This window comes from Haliaeetus albicilla, chromosome 11 (assembly GCF_947461875.1).
Source record: "Haliaeetus albicilla chromosome 11, bHalAlb1.1, whole genome shotgun sequence".
Lineage (NCBI taxonomy): Eukaryota > Metazoa > Chordata > Aves > Accipitriformes > Accipitridae > Haliaeetus > Haliaeetus albicilla.
In genome coordinates, this window is record NC_091493.1 from 39,242,936 (window position 1) to 39,254,738 (window position 11,803).

General features: G+C 41.0%; 1 long non-coding RNA gene across 1 annotated transcript; it reads left to right on the top strand.

Annotated features, from left to right (window-relative positions):
• Nucleotides 1-2,052: 2,052 nt before the first annotated feature.
• On the top strand, nucleotides 2,053-11,576 carry LOC138687640 (uncharacterized). The gene is made up of 4 exons (XR_011326769.1): nucleotides 2,053-2,236; nucleotides 4,271-4,424; nucleotides 10,115-10,282; nucleotides 11,524-11,576. It is a non-coding gene; the product is annotated as an uncharacterized lncRNA (long non-coding RNA).
• The last annotated feature ends 227 nt before the right edge of the window (nucleotides 11,577-11,803 follow it).

Below are 11,803 nucleotides of genomic sequence, written 5' to 3' on the forward strand. Positions count from 1 at the left end.
GAAGGAGGGTGACGGCTGCTTGTCCTCCGTCCCAGGGAATGGTGGCATTGACCCCTCCTCGGCGGGTTTGCGCTGCCCATGCTCGCGGGGAGAGGAGCCCAGCGAGGTGAAGGTACCGAGCTGCTGCGGGCGAGGCTAAGCCAAGGTGTGAAGCCGTTGCTTTTAACACAGATTTCACCAAAAACAGGTGTAAAGTAAGTTGCTGCTAAAAGGCTGCAAGGCGGATCTCTTAGTGACGCACTGCAGTATTGCCTCAGGGCAGATAGGTCCCTTTTCTGTGGTTTTGGTTTTTGAGGTTGGGTGTTTTCGATGATGGACCTAATATTGCTTCTAAAGCTGTTTACTTAGCTGCTTCTTACAAGTTTTATGAGTGATGCCACAGCTTTTCTGTCTACATTTGTTGATTTATGGAAAGATGACAAACAGGCATTCTGCTGCCTCGACAGTGGCTGTTGCTTCAGTCCAGATCCAGCAGACCCAAGTGTGAAGGGGCTGAACCCCTGAGGGCCACTTCTTGCCACTGCCAGCCTGGCACAGCCTCTGCTGCAGGCTGACCATAGCTAGTGTGCTGGGTGTGACTTGAATTCCTTTTATTTCTTTTTTTTTTTTTTTAAATATGAATAAATTGTTGCTTTTACAGAAACACTTGATAGTAAGATGTGGTGATGCTGAGGTGATCTTACCAGACTATGGAAAAGACATATGTGTGCAATGTTAAAACCAATAGCCATTAAAAGAAATCTAACGGACTGTTACAGATCTTAGCTGGAGGAAGTTAGGTATTAAAGTTGTTTTATTTTATTATTTACAGCTCCTTGAACCGGCCTGCCTGGAATTGTTTTGCTGCCTTTTCCTTTTTGCCCTGGTAAACACTCATCTGCTAGAAAAGCCCGAACTTCCAATTTTGATAAAACTGCTATGCCAAGACACGTCTCAATTTCAGGATGAAATTCGTCTTGAAGGTATGAGACTACAGAAATAGCAATATGGTCAGATTATTCATCTTGAATGTAGGAAACGTCACCTGTATGCTGCTTCACCTGAAGCCGGCAGATGACTGGGAGTGATTCAAGTGCCTGCCACCAAATGAACGTCTAGATCATTTAGCAACAGAAAATGCTGGGGTATGTCTCTTTTTGTAAAAAATATTACAAACCTTGCTTTTACTTGCATTGGCAACGTTGCTGGAATCCCAAGTCAGTCTTTGGAAAAGATTGTTCAGCTCTACTCTCAATTTGCCTTTGTGTTATCTAGGAGGGCCTATTTTCTTTTTATGCAAGCATCCAGAATCATCCAGAGTTTCAAGATGCATTTACATTGAGTTAAATGAGCCAGCTCAGGTTGTATAAGACTTTAATTTGTCTGAGCTATGTTAAGTATCTTTTCAGGACTGAAATGATCTCTGCAAAGCTGCTGTTAGTGATTTCATGCTTGTCGTGAACTTTGAACACTCTTCTCTGAACCATGGTACAACTCAGCCAGGACAACTTTAGTTGGTGCTCCTCAAACAGCTGCAAAACCTGGCAGACAGGAGAGTGTATGCTTTTTCCATTTCAAACAATACCTTTGTTTGTTCCAGAACTTTAAAAAAAAAAAAAAAAAGTTAGAAAACAACATCTTGCACAGAAACAAGATGCTTACTTATTTTCTGACAGAGTGGAGAAGCCTTTGGGGGATCTTGAAAGCATCTACAGCCAGAAGGCATGTGTGAGGTGCAGCAGGACGACAGTCTTGCAGCAGGAAGAGAAGCTTGTAGCTTCTCCACATGACAGAGTCTGGCAGTCTAAGTCAGTAATTATTATGTTTAAAAAACTGTTGTAGCAAGTAGGAAGGGAAGCATAAAACCTTGGAGATTAAATTAGAGTATCTGTGATTTTGAAGAAATATATTTAAATGAGAGTTTTCACGAGAATTTCTGCTCTTTACCCTGCACTAATAACCAGGAACATGGCTGTTGTTGTGAGTGGGAGGATTGTGGCAGGACTTCAGAGGCTATAGCATCCTTCCTGCGAGTCCTTCCACCAGTTTCCTTCTGCGGGAAGAGCTACATTTTGGTCTCATATTGTCTGATATTCCCCCGCCCGCGCTTGGCTGATTTATTAGTTTTTCTTTTCCCTCTCTCTGTCTGACAACACCACACGGGCATGGATCAGGGAAAAACATGCCGACTGCTGAGATCCTGCGGTGCGTGAACAGATGCTCTGTCGATCGACGCGGTGCTCAGCTGTCCGGCAAGGTCTGTACCTATACTGCTCCCTGCAAACCAGTATAACCAGGCAGGGCCTGGGTAGCAGTATTTGTGTTAATTGAATATAGTGGAAGCACATATGTGACCTTGATCGGGTCCCTGTTGCTATGGGGTGTATAAATTTACAGGAGTTTCATTTTTGCCTGTAATACAGCGTGGAACTTATTTCCTCTGTAACACCTTACTGGGGCTGGGAAAGCATTAGATATACATCTGGATATTATGAATGCATTGCCTTTCTAAAAGCCCAAACATATAAACTTTTATGTTTCATCTTATAAACCATCCATTAGCATTCTCTCCTCATTAGGGATTTTTTTAAGCCTTTCTTGCTAATACTTGACTTTTTTTTTTCCCGGAGAATGTACAGAAAATCTGTAACAGTTTCTAGATTTTATTTCCAGATTTTAGATTTAGCACATCCAGGTATGAGGCTATGCATCTGTATTAAGATAACATTTTTTACTGATAAAAATCAAAGTTCACAGATACATTTACAAATAATAGCACAGATACTCATTATCTTCATATCTCTGTCATTCTAGTCACCATTAATTGGCTAAAACATAAAAGGTAGGATGTCATCACCGATGACCACTTCATTTACAGTTCCGAATGACAGGAAAGATGAGAGTATTGACAGGGCTGACGGTGAATTCGGGAAGGAGGGTGTCTTAAGAGGAAAGATCAGGAGTCTCATTTTGGTCACTTTAAATTAGAATTTGCATGGAGACATTCAGGAATAGGCATCAAAGAGAGAGTGAAAGCCAAGGCTGAATGAAATGAGATAAATTGTGGCCGGAGAGGTAGATCTGAGAGTCATTTGTATAAAAATGGACATTATACTGTCTATGTGGATAAGGGGCTCAGCCATCGACCTTGTTGTCAGGAGAAGTAGGAGGTCCATTGTAGGATGTTCTGCAGAAGAAGATGAAGAGGGCAAAGGAGGAAAGTGATATCCGAAGGGGAAGAGTAAGAGAAGCAGAAATTTCCAGAAAGGCTCGCGAGTCCTGGGGTTCAATCAAAGGATGAGTAGAGGCTGCTGAAACAGGGTTGAAACAAAGAGACGGAATTAGAGAACTGGCCTTCATGTCCCTGAGAAAGGAGGTCTTCTCAGTGGTGTACTGCAGGATTGTCCTGCCTTGAGCCATTCTGGGCTATGTTTCAGATTAACTAACAGGCAAATGTATTGTGCAGTTTTATAATCTGGGAGTAAAAGCTTCAAACTGTTGCTCTGGGTGGATTAGACAACCTCCAGAGATCTCTTCCAACCTCAGTTATTGCATGGCTGTTACAGATACCAATAATATAAATATATGGTAAGGCTATTTGAAATACTCAGCAGCTTCTGAGCCATGCTCATACAGATAATTTTTTTGTTTATTTTTTAAGGAAAACTATCTCTCAGTGCAGGAAAAGGTTACATCTGTATTATAGCATACCAAAGAGGGTTCAGGAAAGGTGCTTTAATGTACTGTCAAAAGATAATCTGTGTTGCCCATCACAGCACAAAGGTGAGGGGTCAGGAATTATTATTGTGCTAATTGTACAGGTAGAGAAATGGAATGAAGAAAGTGAGAAGCTCAAGGTCACGTTGAAAGTCTGTGACAGAGCTGGAAACAGAATCAAGGCTCTTTACTCCAATCAATACATTAATAGTGTCAATGACCATCTCGCTTACCTTTTTCCCTTTCCCATTACCTCAGTGAGGAACTTGCTACTTTGTTAAAAAGCTTGTGAGATTAATCAGTACTGCTGAAAACATAACGGCAGTCGCAACGGTACCATTTTTTCAATTATAGTTTAATTCTCTCTAAAATTTAAGATGATGAGTGGTGCTGATGGCATTAAGAAGATGCTCCGTGAGGACGTAAGGTGTAATTGAGTCATATTGCATGCTCTCTCGCCTTTAAACTATCTTGCTTGGCCCTAGGAAAGTCAGCAGAGAGCAGGTTATGTATTTCTGATTGTGCCTTTTAGTTTTGCAAAATAACTCCTAAAGTCAATTTGGAATTGTTACAGGACCATCGCTTACGGTGGAGATGCTCCCCGTGCCAACAAACAATAGCAGATATCATAATAAATGATTTTAAAGGATCTGTTTTGCACCGCATCCAATCTAGCAGGAGAGAAAAACAAACGAGTTGACAGATTTGCTGCTGAGCAAAAGTTATTGGTAAGTAGTTGAATTCACAGTGCTCGTTTCTTTTTGCAATGCATTTTACATCAAGTCTCATTTTTGACTTCCCAAGTCAGAAGAGCCTTATTCTTTCGCTGGCGCTGAGTGAAAACTCTACAGTTACATGCTAGCAATGTTAGAGTAGGGCTTCTCATGCATTATCACATTATTTTTGCTATCAGTTCAAGGAAATGGACACTTGATTCATCTTCTCGCATATATTGATTCAATCCTCCTTTTAATTTAGCAGTGGAGAAGGCTATTAGCCTCCATTCACATTTACAATAAGATAATATAACCTGATAGCTGTTCTCTCAATCCATTATGGAAGAGGGATAAAATAGTTTTGTTTCTGTATGTAAGGATCCATTGACTTATTCTCCTCAGCCGCATTTATAGCAGTTGCTGTCCTCAGTACTGTATGTCTTAATAGCATTTCACCTAGGTGAGTATTGATGAAAGTTCCCTCTGAAGAGCAGAGATAAAGGCATGGGTAATGCCTTTCGCTCTAAAAAGGAACCCAGCTTTTCCCCTTGAAATTCTATTAACTGTATTAAGGACTGTGCAAAACAAACACCGTCTCTATCATCATCATTAATCATCCTTTTACAATTCTCAAACTGCAAACCTGAGTAAGTCTTCTCCTGGCAGCATCCCTCACTCCATCAGCATCGCCCAAGATCCCTGTAGACTGGCCTTCAGCCACGTCACCCACATCCGAGCTCCAGCACAGCTCACTGTCTGCACAGCAGATACTTGATCAGATTGTCCAGACTGACTTGTGGACTTGAGAACTGCTCATTTATTTCATGTGTTCCTGGAAGTCTGTCTTGTCTCACCCCGATGCACAGCTGTTGCCTTAGGCAGCTCCGTGGCGTCAGCTCCAGCACGCTTACTCCGTGCCCATGCTCCGTTCCTGGCCTCATTACTCACAGATTAGTCACACCAAGATCTTTAAAGAAGCAATTCCTAGGCACGTAGTCAAGAACCCTTCTCTTTCATTTGGAAACCAGTGATTTTCCTCTAATTCTTACTTTGAGACAGCCTTTTGAAGAATAGACACTACGTCCTGCTGCTATAACGGCAAGCGCTGATGGGGTAGAGAGGTAGCTTCACTGCTGTTTAAAAGCAGGAGGGAGGAAGAGAGGGGAAATTCTCAGAGGTTTTGCTAAAAGAGTATCAAACCCAAGTGTATTCTGCCATGCTACCTGGAGAAGTGTTGATTGCCTTTCCATTTCATCCTGCGTGAAAGCTCTATGGGGTGGTCAAGAGTAAGTGTATTCTGCAAGAGAAAAGCCAGTGCGTGGGGGTAGATGCATTTCACTTCTGCAGCTTCACCCATTCCTGCGTCTGACAGGGAGCTCGAACATGCTGCTGGGTCTTTGTCGGCCCTTTTATGCTCAATTACCAAAAATGCACAAGAGTCAGTAACAAACATTACATACATCTATGCCCTCCTATGCCTACCCATAAACCAATAATTAATTTGCAAAGTGGAAGATGAGATATACGCAGTGGAAAATTTTTTTAAAAAAATATTGCCCCAGACCTGCTTTACTTGTAATAGAGTGGCAGTGATCCATTTCCAATCTATTTCTGTTTATATTTCTCATACAGAATAAAATATGTCAAAGATTAGTAAGATTTTTTTATGTTGCTAGGAAAAACAAAGTTTTTATTTTGTGTAATAATACACTTTTTCTTTAAAAAAAATTAATATAATGTGTTAAAAAGTCATGATTCTAATTGTTCTTGCCATGGAAAAGGTATGACTGAATTAAATTAATACATAGGAGACTTGTTTCATTCTGCAGTGACTACTACTGTTCTTTGAAAGGCTGTTCTTTTTTTTGAGTTCCTTATCTGAAAAGGTTTACCATGTCTTCATGCAAGTAGTTGTCATGCTTTAGAACAATCACAAGCAGCAAAAAGTCAGAATTGTCAGTTCAGAAGACACTGCTTGTTCCACTGGGTAAAACTGAGAAAGCAATGCTGGCAAACGATCTTTAGGAAAAAAAAAAAAAAAAACCACCCGATGGAAACAGCAGCGGAATGAAGATAAAAAGGTTTGCAGGCTTTATTCTCATTGAAGGTTGGCAACGGGAAATCTGTTGGAGTAGAAGAAGAATATCTGATAGGTCATCTGTTGTGTAATGAAGAATAGAAGACAGAAGACAAGCTAGGAGAAGCAAGGTGATTCCAAACCTCAGAGGAATGTAAGATCTTATGAGAGAAACATGAAAGCAATACCTTTATAAACTGACCAAATTTAATTTACTATCAACGAGCCTTGTAAGACTGCAAGCTGACAAAATCCATTTATAATGTTATGGGTAAGGCTGAAGTCATACATTTTTCTCCTGTGGAATCATTTTATTATGTATTCTTTTCTTTTTCGTGCAGGTTTTCTGATTAAAAATTACCACTAAGATGTCAAATATTTCCTTGTCCTCTGATATCTGGGCTTAGTTACCCAATAACATATTCTGCCTATCCATCTTCTTTAGTCACAATAAAATGTGTTTTCAAAGGACGAACAAAAGCAGATAAATATGCTGTCATTTAATATGCACGGTTTTCTGCAAAATGTCCATATTGTTCTGCTCTGAATGTTCCTTGAGAGACACTGGAGTTGTCAGTATGTTTTGTTGCAATATTTTAAATGCTTGGCCTCATGATCAATGAGCATCATAGCAAATGCATTTGTGATTTCAAGTAGAAAGTCAGGAAATGCTCTGCATGAGGTCGTGCTCGCTTTTCTTTTAATTTGTGACATTTTGAGAGATGCAAAAACTGGATTTTTTTAAGCTGGGAAGTTGTTTGGATGGGATGTGATAAGAATGGATTGGCATTGCACTATGGGAATGCTTTGGGTACCGACATCCCCAGGCCAGGCTGCACTTTCCCTTGCTGTGTGGAGAAAGAGAAAATGGTTTCTAAATTGATTTTCAAATTCAATGGTGGACACTAAGCGACTCACTCACGTCAGTATGTTTCCGAGGTCATTTTTACAGGCCCAGTAAGAATCTTTGCTCTCCACGAACGGAGCTGTTTGCCATGGGAGGAGACCCTGAGTTTTGTGGTTATGAGGTTTAGTTCAGGGTGAGGAAGAAATGACCACCAGCTTCTGAGCTTTGTAGACTTTCATCAGCAGGACCCCTCTCCAGTCTTCCACACCATGGAAAGGAGGTGGGGTTGGAGTGCTTCACGCTTCCATGGATCTCAGCAAGGAAAAATGGGTGAGGAAAGCAGAGGAGTGGGGAAAACTTCCCGTTACAGACAACAACAGGCTTTGGAGAACTGTCTTGTTTTAACCCTGACTTAAAGGGGCAGTTCTACAGTAGGAGAAGTCCCTCCTCCTTGATCCTGGAAGAAAATGGCTAGAAAACCTAGGGTTAATTTGATAGAGGGGGTAAGCTGAACGGGAGGTTCACTGCTGGAGGGCTCATCTCCTTTAGCACCATGGGGTGAGCCCACTTCAGAGACTCAACTGCAGCTTGGGAGATACTGCAGCAATATGCAAACCACCTTCTGTGTGATGGAATATGGAAAAATGTCAGTGTTGTGATGTCGTAATGGCGTAGTAAACCAAAAAGTAAGAATGAGTTAAAAAACGAGCACTGTGTTATATTGTAACACTGTGTTACGATTACAATTCTGTGCCAGAATCATTTCTGAACCCATTATGAGAAGAAGCTCTGTGCGTGGACACACTAATTTTATTTCATCTTGGTTTAGAAATCTAACAGAAAACCAGCTATATTAGGCTAAACCACTTGATTCTGCTATGCGCTTTTAAATGCCATAAAGTAAGAAGATTATGTTACCCCCTTCCCCCTAAATCAGGATTAAACTTGCATTTTCAGGTTTTTGTGCCAATAAAATCCCCAATTTGCTGAGCTCAAATTCTCTAATCTCAAGCCAGAGGCCAGAAGTAGCGATGCACTTCAGAAACGGCAATGGCCATATCATGTACTTGGAAGAATTAGGACTTTTTTTCTAAACTATTAGAGCACTATCCTTCCTGCCATTGGGAGAGCAAGTTTCTTATGTCTGTAACCGTTGTGCTTTCTCAGTGTGGTCCATGTTGCCTTGTTTCTCACATACTTGTATTAGAATCGGAAAATTTCACCTGCAGCATAGCATGCATCTATTAAAATCTGTGCCAATGTGCTCATATTATTTTTAAGAGGATGTAGGTTTTCCTTCATAAAATTCCAGTGGGCAATGAATTAAAAATGACAACTCTATATACAGTGAAAACAAGAAAATAAAATATACAAAACATTGCTAATGATCAGTTCTTGAAAAATTTACCAGACACATACTACCCAGGGAGCTAAACTCATTAGCAGAGACTGATACGAAAGCTGAGATACTCCAGGATGAGGTTCAGACACAACACATTCAAATGAAATCTCTTTAGCAAAATTGTTTTGTTTCCTTCACAGAAATATTTGGCAACAGCATATCTGCCTTTAAAAAAAACCAAACAACCCAACAAAAAGTATCTGGGAGGTTACAGCATCTCATTAATCAGCCGTCCCGATGTTTACGCACTCAGGAGCTCTTCCCTCCTTGGGGAAGGTAGAGGAGTTCCTAATGATGGGCCAGAGATTTTCCCCATTTCATCGGTGGGTCCCGGCGTCCCCCGGGTGATCCTGCCCATCGCCTTCTCTCCCGGCGGGACCAACGGGGACTTAGAGACCCGGGGCGCGCTGCAAAGTGACACGGGCCATCTCTACAGTGCCAGGCACGCTGTCAGCACTCAATAAATTGTAATAATTAATAGTATCTGGATGACCTCACTCGATGACTGCATGACATTGGATATATTGGATGACAGTATACGCCAATCCATTAGCTTAACAGAGCTGCGTACGTACTATGTGTGGCACTTGAATGCTGACACCTTCTAGAAACAGACAATGGTTTCACACCTCATTTGCAAACTAAAGGAGATATGAAATGAATTAAACTTCCTGCAAACACTCAGGAGGCTTACAAAGAGTGCTATCTCTAAGTCTACTGTACTATTTGCATAAAAGAATTCAGTATCAATGTAATTATTAATGATAATTCTAAAGTAGTTGTGCTGCTTCAGGATTTTTCAGATTAAGAATGTAATGAATTAGTAATAAAATCCTAACACAAATTTATTCCTAAATACAATTTCCTTTCTGGTTGTGAATCTCCTTGTATTTATTATAAAAGATGTACTTGTTGAAATAGCTTTTCTCCGGCGGCATGGTTTAAAGATGCGTGTCTTCGACAAAGTCAAATTTCTATTAGCAAACCACTTTAGAAGAAGTCTGCCTTTTCTTTACGCAGAAAGAGGATTTGACTGATGTGTCCTTGCGTGCCGTAACAATAAATGTCTTATAAATATCCGCCTCATCCGCAGCCTTACCCTACGTGCAGCGCAAGCAGCGGCGGCGCGGAGAAGGGAGAAGACTTTGAGATCTTGAGCTGCTCCTCTCCCTAATGACGCTCATTAGCCTGCAGCAGGACCCAGCCTAATAACCATGCCTAAGTGAGAAAGTCAGGCCTGTTTGCTCTTGATTGCGCCTCTTTGCTGGCTGCCTTCGTGCTCCCGATGTAAATCCTCCACCTTCTGAACTGCCTGCACTTACCCCCCTAATCGTTAACACGTACCTTTTTATTTGTTCCCTTTGCATGCCGTTAAGTCTGCGTGACACCGCACATCTGCGCCTCAGCATGCCTTTTCTGCAGACCAGTGAGTCATTAGGAGAGATAAGATGAGTCCCAGATGTTGAAGAAACATGGTAGCACTTCGTGGATTACAACTGGGACAAATAAAAGCCAACGTTTTAACATTTATTGGGCACCACAAGGTAAGCGAGTTCATTTAGTTACGCGGAGGTGGTGACACCTTTTAATTTAATTTTTTTTTTCCAAACCCCCCCATCTCTTGAAATTATTTTCTCTTGAAATAATCTTGAAATAATTTTCAACCGGTGAAGGTTGAAGCCTAGCTGCGAAGTAAGAAAACCTTCCATTTTCTCATCTCATCTTTTCTCCTTTCATTGCTCTCTCTCCACGAGGCAGCACCAGTACAAATGCTGGTACAAGTTTAGCACTTGCGGACTTGTCAATTTTGGTGAAAGATGTGTTTTTCCTAGGAAATTATAGGGCTTTGTCATCAGCTCTAGAGCAGGTTACAATTTTGTGTTGGTAATTTAGATAATTTTTTGCCTGTTTTGATAGTCTGTAAAATTAGAAAAAGCAAAATTTAATTAATCTGGTTGGTACAGTAAAATCTGGATGTTGTTTTTGTTCAAAACAGAGGTCTGCTTCCTTATTTAATGTCCAGATGGGAACATACCTTCCTGGTTTGATGGTGACATTTGGCTCTGAGCCCTGGTTTCCCATCTTTCCAGTGGATGTAGTCATGCCGTACCCACCAGTCCTCAGCAGGAACTGACCACCAGGCCGAGTCCTTCCAGGGAAGCTGATGGAGCTGAAATTTTCTGTACTCTAAAGGCAAATCCCTGTGCATTCTATATCCAGTTTTGGCACCCTACCCTGTGCTAACTCCCAGTGACAAAGCAAAAGCTAAATCCCGTGCCCCCATTGCAGTGATCTACCAGGTGACAATAACCCATCCTGGAAGTGCCTTGAACTCTGCCACGGGTGGATATGTTATCATCTTCCTGCTGCAGCAAGGCTCGCACTTAAATGGGTGAAACATTGCTAAAATATTGATTACTTGGCACGATAAAAATCCTGGAGGAAAAAGTACTTTTGTCCTGGAACGCTCCCAGGGAAATTTTGCACTGACGCGATTGTTTAATGATATTACCATGAAAAAGAATTGATGTTTGCTGAAAATGAAGATATGCTCTTATTCCATTCTCAACTTTGGCCTCCAGAGAACTAATTTACCAAGACATACTTTTTCTTGTATTTAAGACCACTGGAGCACACACTTTACATTAGACATCCTGATCTGTGTTAATGATGGCTCTGGTAAAATTTTCATATATGAATGTATTTTTCCTAGTGATCCAATTTTCTGTTCAGATTATATTAGCATATTTAATGTGAATAATAGTGGATTCCTGTTTGTTTCAAGCTACCGCAGGAGCTCTGGAAAAGTGGTCTTGCTTTTTCTCTAAGTCATCTCCAGAAGTGAGAGCTACTGGCTGTGGTACGTCCTAAGCACGGGCACAAGAGATTGCTCTAATATAGTGCTGTATTTTAGTCTTATAACTGAAAGGTTAATTGTCTTTAAAATTGTTTGCACATGGGCAGAGCTGCAAGTCCACATGCTTATTTTACTTTCCTTTCAAGCTGAAGTGTGTGGAGAATCAAAACGTCCAAATTGTTTATTTCAGGTTCGAGGCTGTAAATGG